Raw genomic sequence first — 10,488 nt, forward strand, 5'->3', positions numbered from 1 at the left:
CCTGCCATCCAACTAAAGAGTCCAATCAAGGGCCTGAAGATATTGATGAGATCTGAGTATCAGGCAGATTCAATCTTGTAGCATAATGAAGTTCCTCAATGATGAGTGTCCTGGAAAACGAAAACATGATAAAAAAAAATCCCAAAGCAGTGGGTTTGAAAGATTGAGTAATATTTGTACTGGTAGAGAGGAAGAGGAAGTAATTCAAAGGAGATGTGCTGCAGAAAACACATAGAGAAAAGACTGTTAATGATACATTTGGTGATCAGTCTGGCAGGACCTGAGGGTATATCAAAGACAATGAGTAGAGCTGGGGAAACAATAATCGTAGAAAGTTAGGTTGGGAACACATTGCAAAAGGACTTGTTCAGAAAATAAAAGTTTAGATTTCATTATATAAGCAGTGAAGCCATGATTATGTATAGGGAAATGGAATGGTTTCAAGTAGAATGATCCAAGAAACAAAAACAAACACATTTCTGAGGCTATTTAGTCTATCTGTGAGATACATTAAAGATTTCAAACAAGGTGCTACACTAGCACACAGGGTGGGCTGCTAGCACAGGTTTTTTGATGTGCTTTTCCAAAGGAAAGACAACTTTAAAAGGGTCAACAATCTTACTTTAATTAAACAATGGAGATAGGTAAGTAGAAAGAAGTGAGTACCCAATAAAGAAAGGATTCAGTAGACAGGGTTCCAATTGTCTAAACAAAAAAATTTACATCACCAGACCAGGGAGTTCCAACATCTGAATTCTAAAAGCCAGGGGGCCCCTTAACAATGGCTATCCAGAGTCTCCTCTGGTCAAATAACAGATACATTCTTCCCATGAATGATCCCCAAAGCAAAATGATAACCCCCTAAAATATATAACAAAGACTTGACCCCTAATTGACCAAGAAGCTTGAAAGCCCACATGCTCAGTGCCCAATAGGCTCAGCATCTGTGAGGGCTCTATGTGGCTCAGGATATATCACAACTGGCAACCAAAGTACAAAGCAGCAAGACATACATGATTGATGGGGTCACAAAAGCCTATTAATGGATGGGGAAGATCTTATATTCCATTAACCATACAGAAGCTAATAGGAATAGAGAGAAAATCATGCATGTATGATAGATCACAGTGTTGTAACATGATTTGGTAACTGACTGGAAGAGGAGATCATTACTGACATTGAATATTTGAGATGAGTAACTAGAAAAATGAAAATAATAGAAGATACTTTTGAACTTTTAGAAAAGACAAAGTATTTCTTATGAAATGGAACAAAATAACTTATTTCTACTTTAATATAAGAGAATAGAATGAAGTACAACTTAGAGCACTGAAATCTTATTCAACGAAATCTGAAAGAATCCTCAATCTCAAAAAAAAAAAAAAAACAGGAAAAAAGAGAAAATGAGTTACTTCAGGAAGTTGGTCAATAAATATTCATTGTGTATGTACCAGGCTCTACATGAAGCACTGGGGACACAAAGAAAGGTAAAAGCATTCCATGCTTTCAAGAAGCTTATAGTCTAGTGAGGGAGATATGCAAACAACAATAGCTAGCTCCCAATTGATATGAACAATGAATCCTATGAAGTGGTCACATTATTCAAATTCATATTTCATATGCCCATTGGGCTAAAACCAGTTATCATACTTTACATAATTATAACTTTGAATGGTGTAAATTTGAATAAATATGATCACTTCAAGGGATTATTTACACTAATTGGTACCTAGCTGTTTTTACAAACATGCTATGTAAAAGGATAAATTGAAAATAATGAACAGAAGGAAAATACTAGAATTAAGAGCAGGGTCTGGGTGGGAAAGATCTTCTGTAGTAGGTGGGATTTTAGTTGAGCCTTGACTTCAATGTGAGGTGAAGATGGGAGGGAGATAATTCCAGGCATGAGAAACATCCCATGAAAATGCCTATATTTAGCTATGGAATATCTCATTTAGGATAGAATGTCTTGTTCTAGGGACAGCAAGGAGGTCAGTTTCACTGGATTTCAGGATATGTATGTGAGGTAAGGTATAGGACTGGAAAGTCAGGGAGGGGACAGTCTGTGAAGGGTCTTGGAATGCAAACAGAGAGTTTTATATTTGATGCTGGTGATAATAGGGATTCAATTGAATTTATTGAGTAGTGAAGTCACATGGTCACACCTGTTTTTAAAATCACTTTGACAACTAAATGAAGGTCAGATAGGAATGGGAAGATATGTGATAGACAAACCAACCAAAAGGCTATTGTGGTAGCCTATTGTGATAGGGGTGAGGTGATGCTTACACCAGGGTGGTGGCAGTGCCAGAGGAGAGAAAGGGATGCCAATCAGAACTTGATCATGTTTAAAGAAAAAGAATGACTGTTCCTAGACCTCTAGGAACTTTCATCCTAATAGTTGGATTGTGAGTGAATGCATGGGTATTATGCAGAAGACCAAGATTCTACAATTCAGACTAGGGAAACTTGAGTTAACTCTCTCCAGGATAAGTTGACTTGAGTCCTGTCTTTGATCCCTTTGGAGAAATATATAAGGAAGAATTAAGTGCCATCATACATATTGGGCTTACGCCTTTTATACAGAGCTTCCCTGAGGACTACTGTCTTGTTGGTGAGCTGTCATTAGATAAACCTTGCTTATTGTGAGTTAATTAACTAATTGATTACTGTTTCAGTAATCATTAATGATATAAAGCAGAGTTAGCCATGTTCTCTTACACTGCTACCTTGTAAGGAACTGTTTACCATAATCCTCACACTCTTGGTTGTCTTTTAGGTCAGATAAACAATTCCCTCCCCCATACGCCTGGATAACCTACATTTCATATTACCTAAAGGTATCATTCTTATCCTGAATTACCTCTCAGATAAAATAAGACATGCTTAAATTCATTTCCTCCTTCCTAAAAACATCATTAACAGTGACAATAAAACCATCAACACCCACACATACACACATATTGCACAAGCACACAAACATACATACACTGTTGGATTTGCATAAGTGGATTTGCAAAGAGTGACGAGTTCATCAAATTACTTCACTTTACTAAGACTTAGTTTGCATAAATATCAAATAGAAGTGTTGGATTAGTTGGTCTCTAAGGTATTTTTGTTCTAAAATTTTATGATAATAATTAATCTCTATCTGAATTTAATCCAGCCTGAGTGTAATGTCTCTCCCCGAATTTTGTTGGTCTATCATCAAACATATTGTTCTCCATGTAAGATTTCCCATCTTTAATCCTTCTCTCACTTCTTTCCCTGGGGTGTGTCTTTTGTTTGGTACCTTGGGGCATGCAATAATATTTACGTTAGATCTCCCCAACTGTGCCAAAATTCTCTCCTCTTCACCTCCACAAAATCACAGAATTCTAGAGGCCAGTTAATCCAAACCATATCTGAAAAAAAATCAGTTTTATGTCTTATCTGATAAGTAGATATACAGTTTTGCTTTTTTTTTAAGAACTTCTAGTGAAAGGAAAAACCATAATCTATCAATGAAACCCATTCTATTTTGGAACAACTCTAATTGTCAGGATTAGCTTTTTTCTTATATCAAACCTAAATGTACCTTCCTGCAAATTCCACTCATGCTCCAAATTTTGCCTTCTGAGGCCAAGCATGATGCACCTTGTCTTCCTCTCTTTCACATGATAGTCCTTCAGATACTTGAAGTTAGGTATTGTGGGTCAAATTCTCTTATGTCCCACCCTTCCAAGTCTTCTCTTCTTCAAGCTAATAATTCCAGTCTGCTTCCACCAATCATCATATGCCATTATTTGGAATCTACTTGCAATATTACAATGTGGGTGTGGGAAAAGGAGGAAAACCTATGAAAACCTCCATCTAGTCAGCATTCTTCCTAAGACATGATGAATATCACTAAAAATAACGTAACAGAAATGGTCATAAGAGGCAGAGCTCAGAAGTACTGTCATCTTCCTAGTCGAGGAAACTTTGCTTCTTCATTCACCCAAAGTTTGTATTATTTTAGCTTCTATGTACCACTGTTGATTAGAATTGGAGGAGATTCAATGTAGTTTTCAAGATAAAGTATGATTATGGCATTCTCTGTATATGATGAGATCTTCCAGATGTTCTTGTTTATATGTAACGTTGTACTGGTTGTTTGAAGTCCTGGAATACTGCAGAGCCTCCTGTAAGAGATCTGTAACCCATCACAAGAGTTTATCCTGATCATTACTCAGATCATTTCATGAACTCAAATAGTTAACCTATAAAGCCTGTTTATCAGTACATATAGTTGAGATCGATTGTACAAATAGATTTAAAATTAAATAAGAGGATAATAGGCTGGATTCCCTTTCAGACATTGCAAAATTATTTTTTAATCAAGAACATTTTCTGGAAAATGAAGATCTTTGTCATATTGCTAGTATTCTGCCAATATTGCTGTATATCTGAAACCTAAAGCAACAGACTCCAAAGAATTGAAAAATAATTAACAGGGAAACAGAGATAGGCATAGTGTGTGGCAAAAGTGCAGTAACATAACCACAGATGAACATCAAAGTAAAACAAAAGTAAATAAGTATTCTGCAGAATAATGTATAAACAAGAATAGAAAATGGGCTGGTTTTATGAGCAAGATGAAAGATAACATTTGAATAAGCTTGAATCATCTCCTGGATATCAAGAGAAAGTAAAGAAGATTCCCAATACATTGGAAGGATTCTCTGTGGTAAATTTATAGAAAGACATGGATAAGAGTGAAATGTTAAGGGAATTTGAAGATCTTCCCTGCCCATTCATAAGTCCATGTGACCTGCTTTGAGCTTTGGCCCAGTCCACAGCTTGAGTCACATGAAGCCCATGGTGGGAGGAGCTTGCTGAATGGGTGGAGCAGGAAGGGTAAAGCAGGAAGAGAGAGCGAGGGGGAGCTGAGAGAGAGGAAGCAGGCAAAACAGAGCAGTTAGCCTGGGTGAGAGAGCAGCATTTTGCCTAAGGGAGTTTGTTTGTGGTGAGGTCTGACAGAGAGAAGGCTTGGGAATGGTGGTCTTCCTTCTATTGGTAAAGTGTACAAACTTCATTGTTACTATGTAAAACTGGTTTTCTTGTATCTGAATAAATATTTTGATTTCATCTTTGAGGAAGACTGTTTATATTTTCAGAATATACCCTGGGAATATGCCTGCATATACATACCAGCTGCTGTGGGTATCTCATTGGCACTATAAAGAGTTTTACAAACCAGGCAGGAATGTATAAGTTATGATATTCATATTTAGAAATTACATCCAAATTAGTGAGATCACTGATACATTTGTGTATTTTGTTTTTGTTTTTATATAGTATTTTACTATTTCCCACAATTACAAATCAAGACATTTTTTAACATTCATTTTTACAAGATTTTGTGTTCCAAATTTTTCCCTCCTTTCCTTCCCACCCCTCTTTCTCAAAATGGTAGGAAGTTTGATATAGTTTATACATATGCTATCATTTAAAGCATATTTCCATGCTCTTCATGTTTGATGCAGAAGAAACATACCTAAAGTAAAAAGAAAACATGACACAGAATAAAGTAAGTGAAAAAAATATGCTTCAATCTACATTCAGAGTTCACCAGTTCTTTATCTGGTTACGGATAGCATTTTCCTTTGTACTTGTCTTGGATCACTGTGTTTCTCAGAAGACCTGAGTTATCCACATTTGATCATCATACAGTTTTGCTGATACTATGTACAGTGTTTTTCTGGTTCTGCTCATTTCATTTTGCATCAATTAATAGAAGTCTTTCCAGGTTTTCCTTTATTCCCTGTGTTTTTCTTTACTTCAAGTGTGTTTCTTGTAAGCAACATATTGTGTTATAACATATGTGTCATGCAAAGCCTGTGGGAAAAGTCTGACATCAAAATAACATGAAACATGACTTGGACACTGGTCAATAACTGCTACTAGTTAAATAACAATTATGAATGGAATGACTTTCCCCAGACAGCTTGCAGGATGATGGTGTTAAAAGGAGACATGGCAGTGGGGAATAAAAGTAGCATTTTTACTCTCCTAGGACAATCATTTCATCACAAGGGGGAATGAGAGAATAGGAGGCTGCTCTGGAGAGGGTGTAAATTTTAACTCGTTTAGGGTAGCTAGATTGCTCAATGAATAGAACACTGGGCCTGGAGTAAGGAACACTTGACTTCAAATCTGACCTGATACATTTATTGGTTGTGTGACCCTCAGCAAGTCATTTAACCTCTGTTTCGCTTAATCCACTAGAGAAGGAAATGGCAAACCATTCCAGTATTTGCCCAGAAGACTTCATAGACACTATAGTCCATGGGTTCATGAAGAGTTAGAAACAACTGGACAATGACGGTAATCTTTAAGGGGGTGCTTTTAATTTGCTCTAACCTCACCCTCTTCTTTCTGAACTTCCTTCCAATTCTGGAAATGGACAGATTACAAATTTCTATTTGACATGAAACTTTCCTTATTAGCATCTCCCTGACTGATCTCACAGGTGGGAAACAAAGTAATTGTATTTGAATGAGACCCTCCCTCTTCCTATAAAACAGCTGACCCTATCCATTGAGCTGCCTAGGTGGAGAAAAGAAGGCACTCAGAAAAGGTTCAATGCTATGGCAGGCATGTGGAAGATATATAAATAAATTATATATGTCCCCTACTCTTAAGGAGCCTTCATAAAGTTGGAGAGAAAATTTATATACATATGCAAGATTTTTTTAAAAGGTAAGTGCTGAACTGTGCAGTAGTGACTTCCTGTAGGGACTAATAAAGTTGTGGTAAGGTGAGAAAGAATTATGTGGCTGGATTGCAGTCATCATACAAAGCTTCTTGGTTGAGAGGAAATTAGGATAAGTAGGATTTGTGATAAACAGTAAAGAGTAGTGAGCACATTCCAGGCAGATAAAAGTCCTGGAGATATGGAGTCAGGAACATGTATCTGGTAAGAGCTGGTAAGAAAGCCACCATAATAGGAACAGATCTATTTTGGGAAGAAATGGGGAAACAAAGTTGGATAGGAAGGAAGGAAAGAAATAAACATTTATTAAATGCCTACTGTATGCCAGGCACTGAGCTAAGTGTTTTACAAATATCATCTCATTTGATCCTGATAACAACCCTGGGAGATAGGTGCTATTATTATCTCTATTTTACAGTTAAGGAAACTGAGACAGAGAGAAATTAAGTGATTTACCCAGGGTCATGTGGCTAGTAGCTATCTAAGGTTGGATTGGAATTCAGGTCTTCCTGTCTTCCAGACCCAGAGCTCTGTCCACTGTGCCACCAGATGCCCAGGGAGCAATGGATAGAGAGAAGAACTGGATTCTGGTAAGTTTCAGAAGTTAGCTGTAGAGGCTGTGAGTTAAGTCAAATACAGTAGATAGATAGATAGATAGATAGATAGATAGATAGATAGATAGATAGATAGATAGACAGATAGATAGATAAGAACTGATAGAGCAGCTTAGTAATTAAGATTATTGACCAGTAGAGTGGGGATATTTTGAACAAATACTGGGAAAAAATAATTTCAAAAAGTCCATAGTGATAGGGCCAGAGCAGGTCATATTTTGCCTCCTATGTATTTTGTTTCCTATTCATTCATTAGTATTTCTCAATATCAAAGAAATCTCATATATAATGAAAGTTTTTTCTTCTGTTTCCCCCTCTTCTTCCTTGGTGAAGTGTTCACTTATTTCTCAAGAAGCTTTAAAAAACCCCACAGAATTACTGCATTATGAACTACATTTCCTTTAGTAGATGGTCATCCTTTTATGACTTCTAGATGTCTGTCTTTGCTTAGACTAAATCAGAGAAGGAAGAGGACTTAGGTATCATCTAGTCTAATATTCTTATTTTACAGAATGGGAAATAGAGGCCTAAGGAAATCCTTCAGGACAGGTGAGTCACAGATTTCCCCACATAACATCTTCTTTCTTTGCCTTTTTAATCTATCATCCTCTCCCTAGAACCTATCTTTAATGACCCACCAAAATTCCATTGCCAAAAGATCTGATCTTGGTCATTTACAACTCAGTATTAATTAATATTTCTATGTTCTAAGTTAAATTGAGCAGGTGTTTATTAAGTACATGCTTTATGCTAGGCATTGAGGCAGATGTTATTCCCATTTTGCAGATGAGAAATAGGAATTAGAGAGGGGTTAAATCTATAATAGGGTTTAGAACTGGAAAAGTCAGTGGCCTAATTTCCTCTTGCTACAGAGAAGAAATGAAATCTCCAGGAGGTTAAATGATTTGCAAAAGGCTACATACCATTAGATAGTAAATTAGGGGCAAACCAGCTGGATCTCTTAACATTCCCCTCCAAACAACTTTAAAATAATGACCCAAATCAAAATTTGGAGTGGCATAGCAAATAAAAAGTCAGGGTGAGACAAGTGCCTTGAGATCTTAGAACTGGAGGACAAAGTAGAAATTGAGAAAATCCACCAATCATCTCCTGAAAGAGATTCCAAAATGCAAACTCACACGAATATTATAGCCAAATTCCAGAGCTGCGAGGTCAAAAAGCTAATACAGGAAGAATTAAAGTATTATAGAGCCACAGTCAGGATTATACCAAATTTAGCAGCTTCCTTGTTAAAAGAGTAAAGGATTTGGAATATATCCCAGAAGGCAAAGGACCTAGCATTAAAACTAGAAATAACCTATTCAGCAAAATAAAATTAAATCCTTCGGGGGAAATATGGATATTTAATCAAGTAGAAGATTTTCAGGCATTGCTGATTGAAAGACCAGAGTTCACCTCATGAGAAGCATGAAAAGGTAAACATGAATGAGAAATCACAAGGGTCTCAATAACGTTAAACTAATTACATTCCTATATGATAGATAAGATAATGAATGTAACTCCTAAGAATTTTATCATTTTTAGTGCAGTTAAAAGGAGTTTATATAGATAGAGGAAATGTATGTGAGCTGATTACGTTGGGAAGATCTCAAAAAATGAAGCGGGGAGAAAGAGGGATGCACTGGGAGAAAGGGAAAGGAAGTGGTACAATAGGGAAAATTTTCTCATATAAAAGAGACATGTAAGGAAGAACTTATACAGTGGAAGAAGTGGAGCGTAATGCCTGAGCCTCACTTTCATTGGACTTGGTTCAAAGAAAGAGGGTGAGTGTGTATATATGTGTATATATACCCATATGTGTATATACATATATATTTGTTTATATGCATGTGTGGATATGCATACATACATATATACATATATGACCATGTGTATATATAGTATATATGTGTATAATATATAGTATATATTATATATACATATATATATTAAAGAATAGTTAGCAGAGTAGTGAAGTTGTCCAACTATTTGGAAGAACAATTTGAAACTAGGCATAAAGGGCTATAAAACTACACATAACCTTGAAATCAGAAATAACCTCAAAGAGATCAAAGGAAAAGGAGAAGCACCGATATGTCTAAATATATTTACAGCAACTCTTTGAGATGTCAAAAAATTGGAAATTAAAGGAAAACTTATCAATTGGGGAATGGCTGAGCAAGTTGTGGCATATGATTATGATGCAATGTTATTGTGTTGTGGGAAATGATGAGGGGAGTGGTTTCAAGAAAAAAAACACAACAACATGCCAACACCCCCCAGCAAGGAGAGTTCCCAGTTTGCAGTCTCAGTTCATGTGAACTGAAGCAGAGAGTGAGAAGAACTGGTAGAGTATTATGTACAATAGCAGTAACTTTGTAATTAAGATCAACTGTGAAAAACTTGGCTACCCTCGATCAAGAAACTTCCAAAGGACTTATGATGAAAAAATGCTGTTCATGTCCAGAGAGAGAACTGGTGCACCCTGAATACAAAATGAAGTGTAATTTTATTGCTTTATTTTTCTTGCTTTTTTTTTGGAAATATGGCTAATAAGGAAATGTTTTGCATGATTCCACAAGTAAAATTTATATTGTTTGCCTTTTCACTGGGTAGTGGAAGAGGTTGAGAGAGAATTTGGAACTCAAAATTTAAAAGGAAAAGAATGTGAAAAATAGATAAAAATAGAATCTAAGTATTTTTAAAAGCAATGAAAACTTCTGTTTATAAAATTAAAAAAAAAAAAGGAAAGCCACATATCTAGTTAGTTGTAGACTGTTAAGTATAATCTGGGCATCTTCTCCCATAGTAATTCCAATATTGTCCAGAGTCTCAAATTCAATTGCCATCAATAGCTTAAATTTATTTCTCTAAAGAATAGTGGGCATTGGTTCTTCTTGCTTTACAGAAGGTCCCAGAAATTATTTCTTATTTTTTTTAAATCTGGTTATTCACCAATCTAATTAAATAAGCCCATAAGCATTACTTGCCAAGAACTTAAAACCACTTTGTGAAAATGCAATTTCCTTTTGAAATAATGCTGTTTAATGATAATGTAGTAATCATTATAGAAGCTATGTCACTGTGAATTATAGTTGAAAGTCCTAAACGTTAGCATTTTTTTCAACACCCTTCTTA

The sequence above is a fragment of the Notamacropus eugenii genome, chromosome 1 (assembly GCF_028372415.1).
Source record: "Notamacropus eugenii isolate mMacEug1 chromosome 1, mMacEug1.pri_v2, whole genome shotgun sequence".
NCBI classification, from domain to species: domain Eukaryota; kingdom Metazoa; phylum Chordata; class Mammalia; order Diprotodontia; family Macropodidae; genus Notamacropus; species Notamacropus eugenii.